Raw genomic sequence first — 14450 nt, forward strand, 5'->3', positions numbered from 1 at the left:
AAAGGGGTTAATCTACCTTGGAGGACACCCTCACAGCACTGCGGGGTGGGTGGGGATCCCTTTTACTGGTTGCTATGGGATTTTACATGGCCACTTTATCCTAGCAACGCCCTGGATACGGTTGGAAAAGGGGTTTATCTACCTTGGGGGCACCCTCACAGCACTGCGGGGAAGCCGGGGAACCCTTTTACTGGTTGCTATGGGATTTTACATGGCCACTTTATCCTAGCAACGCCTTGGATACGCTTGGAAAAGGGGCTTATCTACCTTGGGGGCACTGTCGCAGCATTGCATGGAGGCTGGGGAACTCTTTTCCTGGTTGCTAAGCGATTTCAAATGATCAATCTAAGGTACTTACACCATGTAAAACCCTATAGCAAGCAGGGTGCCCCCAAGGTAGATAAACCCCTTTTCCAAGCATATACAAGGCATTGCTAGGATAAAGTGGTCATGTAAAATCCCATAGCAACCAGTAAAAGGATTCCTCGGTGTAACAGGCCAAAGTAACCCTGTCCCAGATTAACCCCGGGTATAATTTGGTCTATGCCAGAGTATACCCGGGCATAAACTGGCCTAGGCCAAACTATACCCCGGGGTGTAAAATAGCCTAGGCCAAACTATACCCCTCCAGGCCAGATTATGTAACTAATCTGGGGTTAAAGTTGCCTAGCCCAATTTATACCTCTCAGCTCATATTATACCCCAATGAAATCATTTGCATTGAGTGATATACACAAGAATTACTTAATGCTTCAACATTTTATTGAGAAACCAAACTGACAATTCTTAAAGAGTACCTCCCACTATACAAAACTTTTGCCCATGGCAAAAGTAGTTGTAAAGGGGGGTATTTGTAATGCATATGCATTACAAATACCCCCCCATTTTATAGTTACCTTAGGGGGGCTGCCCGATTACCCCCCCTCGCTAACCGCCGCTGCCCGTCTCCTGGTAGACGGGGTCCCCCTCCTGCCGCTAGGTGGCGCTGCCTCTCCATGCGCCGACGTCACAGCCAGGCGCCATAGAGGAGAGCGGCACCTGGCTAGTGCCGTTGGAGCTTGTAGAAGCAGAGCCAGCACCACCTAGCGGTGGGAGGGGGGGCAATAATTTCTCATTAGCTATAAGTCACTTATCATGCAATGCAATTATCTGGGGCAACAAATCGCCCAACAGTCATTCTGTGTATTATGACATTTAGTCTAGCATGTCCTTGCTACCAAATTAACGTTTAAAGCTAAACACTGATAACAACATTGAAATGATCGTGCTTATTTTCAAGATACAGTGCATGTTCAGTTGTTGACTGCAGATTGAAGCTTGCAGGATATGTCAACCAATCCATGGAGTCACCGACGTTTGTGTAGATTATTATGTCGCAACTCAACAGATTCGCCGTGGTCATGATCTCTGCATCAGTTGCCCAGACTCCATCACGAGAGATTCCAGAGATGTTCACATATTCATTCACATTTTGGTTCAAGTAGTCCTGTAGTTTTTTTGTCAAGTCAGTTTTCATATGGTGGATGACTTTATCTCTGAGAAGGGAATGGTTGTCCTCTGTTCCTGTCAAGATGTAGCTGATGGCCCGGAAGAAGCAGTTTCCATCACCTTTGGTTTTATATGTACGCCGTGGTTGTTCAAGGTCTCGTCTGCATCCACAGTATACAACCTTACTAAACGTAAGGCCAAGAGTGGTGCTAAGATACTTCCTTCTTGAACTTGGTAGTAGGTTGAAAGCCTTAGTTTGCTTATTTTTCTGTGTGGCAGAGTCACTGGAATAATCATCATCGGATGGTGGAGAAGCCTCTTTATCCTGGTAAATCTTTAGGTTGCTGGTGTGGTATGTGTTGCTTAATATCTTGCCAGTTTTGTTGTTCTTAAGTTTTACTCGTCCCTTGGTCAAGGATTCCACAACTAAATAAGGTCCAATCCAGCGTGGTTCCATCTTTGAACCTATGCGTTGAATACGGCGCTGATTCTTGATATAAACTATGGTACCAGCAGTGATTTCTTTGTTGCTTTTGTGTCGGCGATCAAAGGCACACTTCTGGTGTTCTTGAGCAGAGTGGATGTTGGTACTGACGTCTGAGTGCAGCTTTTTAAGAATGCTTGACAGTGTATTTAGCACATCAGGGGTGGCATGATCTGAAATGGGCATGGGATCCACCGTATCATCTTTTGAGGGATTAAGGTCCATGGGAAGCTTGGCCTTCCGTCCATACATGACCTCAAATGGAGTAACCTTGGTTGAAGCATGCACAGATGTGTGATAGGCAAACAGAACACCAGGGATGAATTGATCCCAGTTGTTTCCTTGGTCATTGACAAGCTTACTAAGAGCTTCTTTAAGTGTCCGATTATCACGTTCCCGCTGGCCATTTGTTTGTGGGTGGTATGCAGATGAAATACGGTGATCTGTTTGAAAATGTTCCATCAGGTTGTCAATGATCGAGTTTACAAACTCTCGTCCCTGGTCGCTAATCAGAGTCTCCATACAGCCAAGGCGACAGATAACGGAGTACAAAAAATTTGCCACTGACTTGGCACTCTTATCTGGGACAGCTGTTGCTTCAGTCCATTTGGAGAAATGATCAGTGGCAGCAACTATATATTTGTTGCCATTTGATGTTTCCTGAAGAGGGCCAATCATATCAATTACAACTAAGCTCCATACTTTTCCAGGCACTGATATACTGTTGAGTGGTGGAGCTTCCTTTGTGATTTTGGGATTTATAACAAAACATTTTTGACAGGCTTTCACATACTGGTGAACGTCATTTTTCATTCCCTTCCAGTAAAACCGGTCAGAGATTTTGGCTAAAGTTTTATCTCTGCCAAAATGGCCCCCAGATATTGGGTTGTCATGACAGGCCTTCAGGATATTTGGCAGTCGACTTTTAGTAAGAACCTCCTTTTCCCTATGATAAACAATTCCTCCTTGGGCTCGATATGGCTTTGCTGTTTGTCTAAACTGGGACTTGGCATTTGCACGTTTCTCAGGAGGTAGATCGTAGGTATACTGAGGGTACCTTTGTTCTGTTGCAGTGTAGAATCTCAAAAGCTGGTCATACAATTGATCTTCCATGGTTGTCAAAATTGGAAAAGATTTGGTGTCATAGAGAGCAGAGAGGTGTCATAGAGAACATACAAAACAAGTTATCATTAACTATGCACTGACAGGACAGCGCCATCTACTGTCAGTTCAGATCTGCACACTTTTCAACAAATAAGCAATAGGGTGAGAAAAACAGTGAAGTGATAACATTATGGCCTAGAGAAATACTATAAAAACTATTTTATACCCCCTGGTATAAAGTTTATCCCCCGGGGGTATACTATGGCCTAAGTCAGCTTTTGAATTTTTGTGCTGTTTCCTTCCTCAGTAAAAGGGTTCCCCGGCTTCCCCGCAGTGCTGCGAGGGTGCCCCCATGGTAGATAAACCCATTTTTTAAGCGTATCCAAGGCGTTGCTAGGATAGAATGGCCATGTAAAATCCCATAGCAACCAGTAAAAGGGTTCCCCACCCACCCCGCAGTGCTGTGAGGGTGCCCCCAAGGTAGATTAACCCCTTTTCCAAGCGTATACAAGGCGTTGCTAGGATAAATTGGTCATGTAAAATCCCATAGCAACCAGTAAAAGGGTTCCCCGGCTTCCCCACAGTGCTGCAAGGGTGCCCCCAAGGTAGATAAACCCCTTTTCCAAGCGTATACAAGCCGTTGCTAGGATAAAGTGGTCATGTAAAATCCCATAGCAACCACCTAAGGGGTTAACCACCTATCCTTAAGTGCTGCGAGAGTGCCCCCAAGGTAGATAAACCCCTTTTTCAAGCGTATTCAAGGCGTTGCTAGGATAGAGTGATCATGTAAAATCCCATAGCAACCAGTAAAAGGTTTCCCCACCCACCCGCAGTGCTGCAATGGTGCCCCCAAGATAGATAAACCCCTTTTCCAAGCGTATCCAAGGTGTTGCTAGGATAGAGTGATCATGCTATATCCCATAGCAACCAGTAAAGGGGTTCCCCACCCACCCCTCAGTGCTCGTCAGTGCCCCCTAGGTATACAAAGCCCTTTTCCAAGCATATCCAAGGCGCCAAGACAACGAGCTGGCACGAGCAGGGCTGAAGATTTCATGTCACATGTGACTATAGGGAGGGGGTGGGGCTTAGAAAGGGAGATCCCTGGCGTCACCAGAGGTGGAGGAGCTTGAAAAGGAGCAGTGCCCGATGGGAGGGGGAGCTGTGACCTAGAAGAATGAGCAGCTTTCCCTCAGCTTACCCTGGGGGGTATAATCTGGCCTGGAGGGGTATACTTTGGCCTAGGCTATTTTATACCCCGGGGTATAGTTTGGCCTAGGCCAAAGTATACCCGGGGTATAATCTAGCCTAGGCCACTTTAACCCCGGGTATAGTCTGGCCTGGGGGTATAATCTGGCCTGTTACACCGGGTGCAACTCCATAGAAAAACAGATGTGTTCCATAGAATGAAAAGAAGAAAAAGCAGAATGCACTCACCGATCTCAAAAAAACAGCTTTATTCAATTTTCATGGATAAAACTTCATGGCCGGGGGAAGAGGAGTGGAGCTCGGGCGAGCAGGAGGAGACGACGACCGTTTCGCGCAGTGCTTGCTCTTCAACGGGTCTGCAGCCGCACACTCCGGTCCCGAGTGCCAGCGGCAGTGCCGGGTATTGAGGTGCGAGACTCGTGCGAGTTTCTCGCTAGTGTGACCCCGGCCTTAAACGCAATATCTGTTTAATTTTTAAAAAAATGACCCAAAAAAAATGGCGTGGGCTTTTTGCCACTGCACTTGGGGACATTTTCAAAGTTTTCCCAATTTTTCGGACTGACTGACCTTCACTTCTTAAAGTAATGATGGCCACTCATTTTTCTTTACTTAGCTGCTTTTTTCTTGCCATAATACAAATTCTAACAGTCTATTCAGTAGGACTATCAGCTGTGTATCCACCAGACTTCTGCACAACACAACTGATGGTCCCAACACCATTTATAAGGCAAGAAATCCCACTTATTAAACCTGACAGGGCACACCTGTGAAGTGAAAACCATTCCCGGTGACTACCTCTTGAAGCTCATCAAGAGAATGCCAAGAGTGTGCAAAGCAGTCATCAAAGCAAAAGGTGGCTACTTTGAAGAACCTAGAATATAAGACATATTTTCATCTGTTTCACACTTTTTTGTTGAGTATATAATTCCACATGTGTTAATTCATAGTTTTGATGCCTTCAGTGTGAATTTACAATTTTCATAGTCAAGAAAATACAGAGAAATCTTTAAATGAGAGGGTGTGTCCAAACTTTTGGTCTGTACTGTGTATTATATATATATATATATATATATATATATATATATATATATATATATATATATATATATATATATATATATATTAGCTGAAGAGCCCGGCGTTGCCTGGGCATAGTAAATATCTGTGGTTAGTTATAGCACCTCACTTCTCTTATTTTCCCATCACGCCTCTCATTTTCCCCCTCACTCCTCTCATTCCCCCCTAACACTTGTCATTTCGACCTCGCATCTGTCATTTTCCGATCACTCCATTATTTTCCCTCACTCCTCTTATTTTGCACTCACACCTTTTCATTTTCACCTCACACCCCTCATTTTCACCTCACACCTCTCATTTTCCCCTCAGTATATACATGTTTGTCATCTGTCTTATATATAGTATACACCTGTATGTCATCTCCTGTATATAGTATATACCTGTATGTCATCTCCTCCTGTATATAGTATGTACCTGTGTGTCATCTGCTCCTGAATATAGTATATACCTGTGTGTCATCTCCTCCTGTATATAGTATGTACCTGTATGTCATCTCCTCCTGTATATACCTGTGTGTCATCTCCTCCTGTATATAGTATATACCTGTATGTCATCTCCTCCTATACATAGCATATACCTGTGTGTCATCTCCTCCTATATATAGTATATACCTGTATGTCATCTCCTCCTGTATGTAGTATGTACCTGTATGTCATCTCCTCCTCTATATAGTATATACCTGTGTGTCATCTCTCCTGTGTATAGTATATATCTGTGTGTCATCTCCTCCTGTATATAGTATATACCTGTGCGTCATCTCCCCTGTAAATAGTATATACCTGTGTGTCATCTCCTCCTGTATATAGTATATATCTGTATGTCATCTCCTCCTGTATTAGACCTCGTTCACACTTATTTGGTCAGTATTTTTACCTCAGTATTTGTAAGCTAAATTGGCAGCCTGATAAATCCCCAGCCAACAGTAAGCCCACCCCCTAGCAGTATATATTAGCTCACACATACACATAATAGACTGGTCATGTGACTGACAGCTGCCGGATTCCTATATGGTACATTTGTTGCTCTTGTAGTTTGTCTGCTTATTAATCAGATTTTTATTTTTGAAGGATAATACCAGACTTGTGTGTGTTTTAGGGTGAGTTGCGTGTGGCGACATGCATGTAGCGACTTTTGTGAGATGAGTTTTGTGTGGCGACATGCGTGTAGCAACTTTTTGTGTCGAGTTGCATGTGACAGGTTAGTGTGGCGAGTTTTGCGCATGGTGAGTTTCGCGCGTGGCGAGTTTTGTGTGGTGCGTTTTGAGTATGTGCAAGTTTTGTGTGAGGCAACTTTTGCATGTGTTGCAACTTTTGTGCATGTGGCAATTTTTCCGCGTGTGCAAGTTTTGCATGTGGCGAGTTTTCCATGAGGTGAGTTTTGCACGTGTGGCGAGTTTTGCATGTGGAGAGTTTTGCGCGTGGCGAGTTTTGAGCGGCGACTTTTGTGTTTCGACTTTTATGTGGCGAGGTTGGTGTATGTGTGGTGAAATGTGCGCTGAGGGTGGTATATGTGTTCGAGCACGTGGTAGTGTGTGGCGTATTTTGTGTGTGTGTGTTCATATCCCCGTGGTGGTGTGGTGATTATCCCATGTCGGGGCCCCACCTTAGCAACTGTACGGTATATACTCTTTGGCGCCATCGCTCTCATTCTTTAAGTCCCCCTTGTTCACATCTGGCAGCTGTTAATTTGCCTCCAACACTTTTCCTTTCATTTTTTCTCCATTATGTAGATAGGGGCAAAATTGTTTGGTGAATTGGAAAGCGCGGGGTTAAAATTTCACCTCACAACATAGCCTATGACGCTCTCGGGGTCCAGACGTGTGACTGTGCAAAATTTTGTGGCTGTAGCTGCGATGGTTCAGATGCCAATCCCGGACATACACACATACAGCTTTATATATTAGATATATTGTGGTAAAGCGACCCCTGTGGCAGCTAGGGGGCGCTGTGTGTGCTCCTTGAGATATGCATTGAGGCATATATATGGTGTGCAAGGACCTGTGGTGATGTCACGCTCACCTGACTAGCCATGTGACAGGTACCTGGGTGTGGTTACACCTATGTAAAGGAGGTGTGTGGAGCACATGGTGGAATGGGAATGTGAGTGTTAGTGAGTAAGTGTCTGTCAGGGTGGACACACTTCCGTGTGTCCTGACAGGACACTGCAGAGTGGCCTGGGTGCTGGACGGTTCCAGGTGGGGACAGACGTCCTGGAAGCACACAGTGCCCATTCCAGGCTGGAGAGCCTGCGTGCTGGACATAGCACGGACGGTTGGTGTTGGAGGCTCATGCGAGTGGAGTCGTCCTGGAAGCACCTGGAGACTGTAGACCTGGGAGGTCTGTGTTGAGGACCTGGGACTGACCTGAAGTCAGTGTGAGTGTGTGGGACGGATGGAGATCCATGTATGATACTGACCGGGGTCAGTGAGAAACGTCTGATGGATACCTCCGTGGAGGAGTGGTATCCGGGAAACCTGTGCGGCACCAACAGGTAATGGGAAGGAACCGTGTGATACTGACCGGGGTCAGAGTGAGAGACATTGTGTATGGGCACCTCGGAGGCCAAGGGGTGTCCAGGAACCCGTAAAGGTTGCCAACGGGTAATGGTCTGAAAACCGTGTATAATGCTGACCGGGGTAAGAGACGAACTGTGGTAAAGAAGAATATTTGCAGACAGTGTTTAATCTGTTACCAAGTTCCTGTGGATATGGTTTACATTGTGTGAAATAAACCGAAAAGACTGTGTTTTGATAGAAAACCGTGCCCGAGTGCTTTGATTCTGCTGCCAATCGAGTGTTCCCCAAGACACGTAGTAGGCGCTATGCTACAATATATATATATATATATATATAATTATATTTTTACAAACAGGTGCACAGAAGTATGTAATACACATAGATGACAGTAAGTCTGCACACATTTTATTACTTACATATGATGTCGCTCTGGCAGGTGCATTCTCCCATCTTCAGTCCTCCTTCAGCACTTTGGCTATGTTTACACGCTGCGGATTTTGCTGCGGGTCCGCAGCGGTTTCCCATGAGTTTACAGTACAATGTAAACCTATGGGAAACGCAATCCGCAGTGCACATGCTGCGGAAAAAAATGCGCGGAAACGCAGTGGTTTACATTCCGCAGCATGTCAATTCTTTGTGCGGAATCCGCAGCGGTTTTACACCTGCTCCATAATAGAAAACCGCAGTGGAATCCGCACAAAAACCACGATTAATCCGCAGGAAAAACGCAGTGTTTTTGCCCTGCGGATTTATCAAATCCGCTGTGGAAAAATCCGCAGTGGACCATTCTACGCGTGCACATACCATTACTGGCCAGATCTCCAGCTGTCACCACCTCCTTTTGCCTCTTCACTACCTCTGATAGCGGCAGAGAACAGCCTCCCAGCAGTCAGAAGGAAGGAGGAGAAGTGTCAGACTCACTAAGTTCTGGCAGGTATCTGACCCATGTGAACGTCGGCCATCACATCACTCTTCCCTCGGGACTCACTAAAAAGAATTAAGAAAAGGAATAAAGAAAAAGAATGAACATAATAACTTATAGGTCCAAAGAGATGAAGAGGTATTATAGATTTCTTATGGATCTTAGAACCAGCATGAAATGAACATTATTTATATGTAGACAATTAGGAAATCAACACATTCCCCATATAAACAGGTGTATATTATACTCCCTGAGCTTTATAGGTGGGGGATGAGCATAAAATATATGTAGATAATAGGAGAATGAACACATTCCCCATATAAATTATTTTTATATAGCACTAACATATTCCACAGCGCTTTACAGTTTGCACACATTATCATCACTGTCCCCGATGGGGCTCACAATCTAGATTCCCTATCAGTATGTCTTTGGAATGTGGGAGGAAACCGGAGGACCCAGAGGAAACCCACACAAACTCCTTGCAGATGTTGTCCAAGGTGGGATTAGAACCCAGGACTGCAAGCGCTGCTATCCACTGAGCCACCGTGCTGCCCCACCTATAAAGCTCATGGACTGTAATATGCACCTGTATATATGGGGAATGGGTTCACTTCTCTATTATCTACATATATTTCATGTTCATTCCCCACCTATAAAGCTCATGGACTGTAATATACACCTGTATATATGGGGAATGTGTTCACTTCTCTATTATCTACATATATTTCATGTTCATTCCCCACCTATAAAGCACAGGGAATATAATATACACCCGTGTATATGGGATCTGTGTTGATTTCCTAATTGTCTACATATAAGTCATGTTCATTTCATATCCAAGATGCATAAGAAATCTATAATACCTCTTCATGTCTTTTGACCTATAAGTTATGTTTATTCCTTTTCTTCATTCTTTAGTACATCCCGTCATGTACACTATATACTATATTCATACTAGTATATACTCTATATACTGTTACATACGCTATATACTGTATACAGACACTTACCTTCGCTGTCGTCGGTCTTCAGAAGCAGTCGGGGTCTTCACACACCTGCCGCCCCCAGTACAGCAGTCATGAGTGGTCAGCAGGATATTGGGGTGAGAGCTGAGCAGCTTCCTGTCACCTCCTCTGCACACAGCTGCCATGTCCGTCCTCCCTCTCCCTCTGTCCCGACTGCCTGTCTAGTGATGGCCGGAGAGGACGGGCTTATGCACAGCAGCTGTGGAGCAGGGGCCCTGCTCTCCTGGAGGTGGGGAGCCTGTGTACTGGGGAGCCTGTGTACTGGGGAGCTGGCACCTTCCTGCGCCCCATACTGCTGCAGAGTTCTCACAAGTCCAATCTCACAAGCAGCAGCAACTGCAATCTGTGATGGCGCCGCCTGCTGGACATAATGATGTTTTCTCTCAGAGAAGACATGAGGTAATTACTGAGGCTACAGGGGCGGCTCAGGAAGTCCACAAAATGAGCGTCCACCATGAACCTGTCCACTAGGGCCTGGTGTGACTACATGGCAAGGCAGACACCTGTACATCATCAAGTGTCAGCCAATCACAGGAGTGCACATAAAGCAGAGACTGTGATTGGCTGACGAGGTAAGGCACAAGTGTACTGCAGCGCAGTATTAGGGGCCCCTCTCCAGTCTCCCCCTCATAGCTCCCTACTGTCCCTCATTGTGCGGGACTGTCCCGGTTTTGATGCTTTGCCCCGCTGTCCAGCACGGGATCCCGACACGCCCCCTTGTGTTAAGCCACGCCCCCTGCAGTCTCTTTTTCTTCCAGTGTGCGCGGTACAGCTCAGAGGGAGAGAGGAGACATGTTTGAGGTACGTGTCACGCCCCCTTGTGTTAGACCACGCCCCCTTCCTCTCCGGTATGTTCCTGAGTGAGTCTCCATTGCGGTACAGACCTTTAGAGAGGGAGACACGGAGAGGGGACACTTCTGTTCTGAGGTACATAAGTTACAACACAGTCAGTCACCACCTCCAGGGCTTATCTGCCGAACACAGCCCTGGGTGCCGCAATAAGCAGACCAGTGGACTGCTGAGCTAATCATGCCTGGATAGTAAACTAATCGTGCGTGGAATGAGTGGGGCTGAGCATGGTGGGATGGACACTGACAGCCTCCTCTGTTACTGGCCTCTGCTGCTGTCATTGCAGATCGACGTATCAGGTATGGAGAAGTCTGTGCAGTTAGCCGTGTGTGTATGAGGTGTACGGAGCGGAGCCGTGTGTGTATGAGGTGTACGGAGCGGAGCCGTGTGTGTACAAGGTGTACGGAGCAAAGCCGTGTGTGTACGAGGTGTATGGAGCGGAGCCATGTGTGTACGAGGTGTACGGAGCGGAGCCGTGCGTGTACGAGGTGTATGGAGCGGAGCCACGTGTTTATGAGGTGTATGGAGCAGAGCGCGTGTGTACGGAGTGGAGCCGTGTGTGCAAAGTGTACGGAGCGCAGCCGCGTGTGTAGGAGTAGCTATGTGTGGCCATTATATGGTACGAAGTATCATGTGCGGCCAATATACAGTATGGAACATCATGTGCGGTCATTATACAGTATGGAGCATCATGTACGGTCATTATACAGTATGGAGCATCATGTACGGTCATTATACAGTATTGAGCATGTGGAGTTATACAGTATGGAGCATCATATGCGGCCAACATACAGTATGGAGCATCATGTGCGGTCATTATACAGTATGGAGCATCATGTACGGTCATTATACAGTATTGAGCATGTGGAGTTATACAGTATGGAGCATCATGTGCGGCCAACATACAGTATGGAGCATCATGTGCGGTCATTATACAGTATGGAGCATCATGTGTGGCCATTATACAGTATGGAGCATCATGTGCGGTCATTATACAGTATGGAGCATCATGTGCGGTCATTATACAGTATGGAGCATCATGTGCGGTCATTATACAGTATGGAGCATCATGCGTGGTCATTATACAGTATGGAGCATCATGTGTGGTCATTATACAATATGGAGCATCATGTGTGGCCATTATACGGTATGGAGCATTGTGTGGCCATATTTTTTTGTTTATAATTATTGTATATGAAACAGTGTGATCAACAGTGCTAAATGGGTGTGGTTGGGACGTGGATATGGGTGTGACTAATCATGAATGGGTGTCATCAGAGGCGTGGCCTAAAATTTGCCTGAAGGAGGGTCTCCTCTCCTCCAAACCTTGGGTACCATCTGCACATGAAGCACTCACTTTATTCACGGTGGGCATAGCCACATGCGTAAAGTGAGCGTTTCAATGCAATCCTATGGCGGCGGAATCGCCGCGATTCCGTAGTAATAATGAGCATGCTGCGGATTTTACCGCTATGCGATTCCTCATCGCAAAAATGCGCAGCATGGGCACAGCAACTGCGGAATCCCATAAGATTGCATAGGAATGCGTTTTTTAAGCGTCTCTGCTGTGGCAAAAACCACGGCGGAAACACATAAAAAACGCAACGTGGGCACACAGCCTTATAGTGGCTAATGTCTTCACTAAGCACAATTATCCCCCCACTGGCCAGTCACTTACTTTACAGATGGTCATGACAGGAGTTCAAAAAGTCCCCCCCTTCACCTGTAGTATGCATGTAGGCTGATGCTCAGAGTGCAGGGCAACCCCGACACCATAGAGACTCCAGCAGGAGGAGCAGAGGGGCTTCTGTAACACCTCAGGATCCTGGTTGTTACAGTGGCATTGCATTCCTCACGAGGAGAGTGATACCATGCTTGGAAGTGAGGAAGGATCCATTTAACAGGTATTCACATAAATGCAACATGTTCTGACTCCAGGCCAGAAGGGGGAGCACTGAGCCGGTTTCAAGGGAGCTTCCCTAAATATAGATATATGTTCTGGCTTGGAGTTAGTTAGTTGGTGCCAGACAGCAGTCTGGGGTAGTCTGTCAGAGGGACAGAGGAGAGGAGGGGCCGTGCAGACCGAATTCTGCAGCTCCAGGAAAGAGAGAACTGGAGGAGGAGAGAAAGAGAACTGAATAGTTGTAGAAACAGTGAAGGAGCAAAGGCGAGTAAGGAGCTGGAGGAGAGCCGCGATTGTGCTCCCTCCAAACTGAAGCGCAGATACTGGTAGCCGGACGACCGAGGCTGTGGGGGTAACTTCATGCCCCACAGCAGAAACCGGCGGACAGCTAGATTTCAAGTCACCTGTCCACCATTAAGACCTGAAGACACAGAAGCACAGAGAGCCCGGCGTCATCTGAGAGACCCTGTAAAAAGGCTCGAGTTACCTGTCATGCGGATAGTGTCCTACCAACTAGGGGGACAGAGAGAAAACGTGAGGACCTTGTGTGAGGCCTAAGGCAGCAAGGGACTACAACAAAGCGTAGTGGAAGGCTTCCAACCCCACCTGGTTAGGGGGATACCTGAGTCGCTTCCAAGCTGGCCGGACCACACCAGCGCCCGTGATCTGGTACCCTGGACTGTGGCTGCCTGAAATCTACAGTAAAAAGGTTAAGAGACTGCAATCCTGTGTCCTCTGTTTCTTGCTGCACCCTCTACCATCTTTATCTATACACCGGTAGCCCTGGGGACCCAACTCCACCTGTGGGAAGCCATACCACCCCTGCTGCCACAACATCACCCCAGAGGACCCCTTTAAGCAGCGTCGGTCATCCCTGACCGAATTCCACAGGTGGCGTCACGAACAAACTTTATTTCCCATTTCAAATCCCCTTTAATTTGGAAGCCCAAGGCCACGGACCGGGTAACTGCCACCGTGACATATCCCTTTAATTACTGGCCCGGTACCAAGTACCCCACAGCCCTGGTGGGCGCTCCAAACTTGCATCATGAACAGGATGGACCGGCCCATTAAGATAGGTCTTGTGCGCCTAAGAGACTCGAATTTGTTGAACTGCTAATTGCCGCCAAAACTGCCGCCATTATAGCACCATGTGGCGTGCAGGAGGAGAAGGGTGTGTTGTCGTTGGCGGTGCTTGGAGGAACTTTTTGGAAGTGCATTTGAACAGCAAGGTGGATTGCTGTTGAGGGGAGACAGAGAAGACAAAAAACAAAAAAAAAAATCTATAAATCTTCAGCTTAGCGAGTGTGAACGAGCTGAGTGTGACCTGAGCGTAAGTGTGACTTGTGATTCAGTGACTTGTGATTCAGTGACTTGTGATTCAGTGACTTGTGTTACCGTGTTACCGGCTCACACTGTAACCCCTTCATACCAAGAGATTGTCAGCTTTTTTTGTTTTAGCATGTTCCTTCTTTGAAGAGCCATAACTTTTTTATTTTTCCGTCCACATAACTATATGAGAGCTTGTTTTTTGAAGGACGAGTTGTACTTGACATCATTCGTTTTATCATGTGATGCACTTACATTTTTTTTATTTACTATGTTCATTATGTGATAAAACTGACAATATCATTATCCAGGTCAGTGAAATTACTCATTCCAAAAATGTATATATTTTTTTTATTTAAGTGGTGAAAAAGAAAATCTTAGATTTGTAAAAAAAAAACAACCTTTACTTGTGTTGCCATTTTCTGAGATCATGATCATGTCATGGGCCCATTGATGGGAGTATGGAAAAACGCACACCCCCGCCTGCACATGTTAAATGCCATTGTCTGAGATTGACCGCAGGATTTAACAGGTTAACGGACGTA

This window comes from Ranitomeya variabilis, chromosome 1 (genome assembly GCF_051348905.1).
Source record: "Ranitomeya variabilis isolate aRanVar5 chromosome 1, aRanVar5.hap1, whole genome shotgun sequence".
NCBI classification, from domain to species: domain Eukaryota; kingdom Metazoa; phylum Chordata; class Amphibia; order Anura; family Dendrobatidae; genus Ranitomeya; species Ranitomeya variabilis.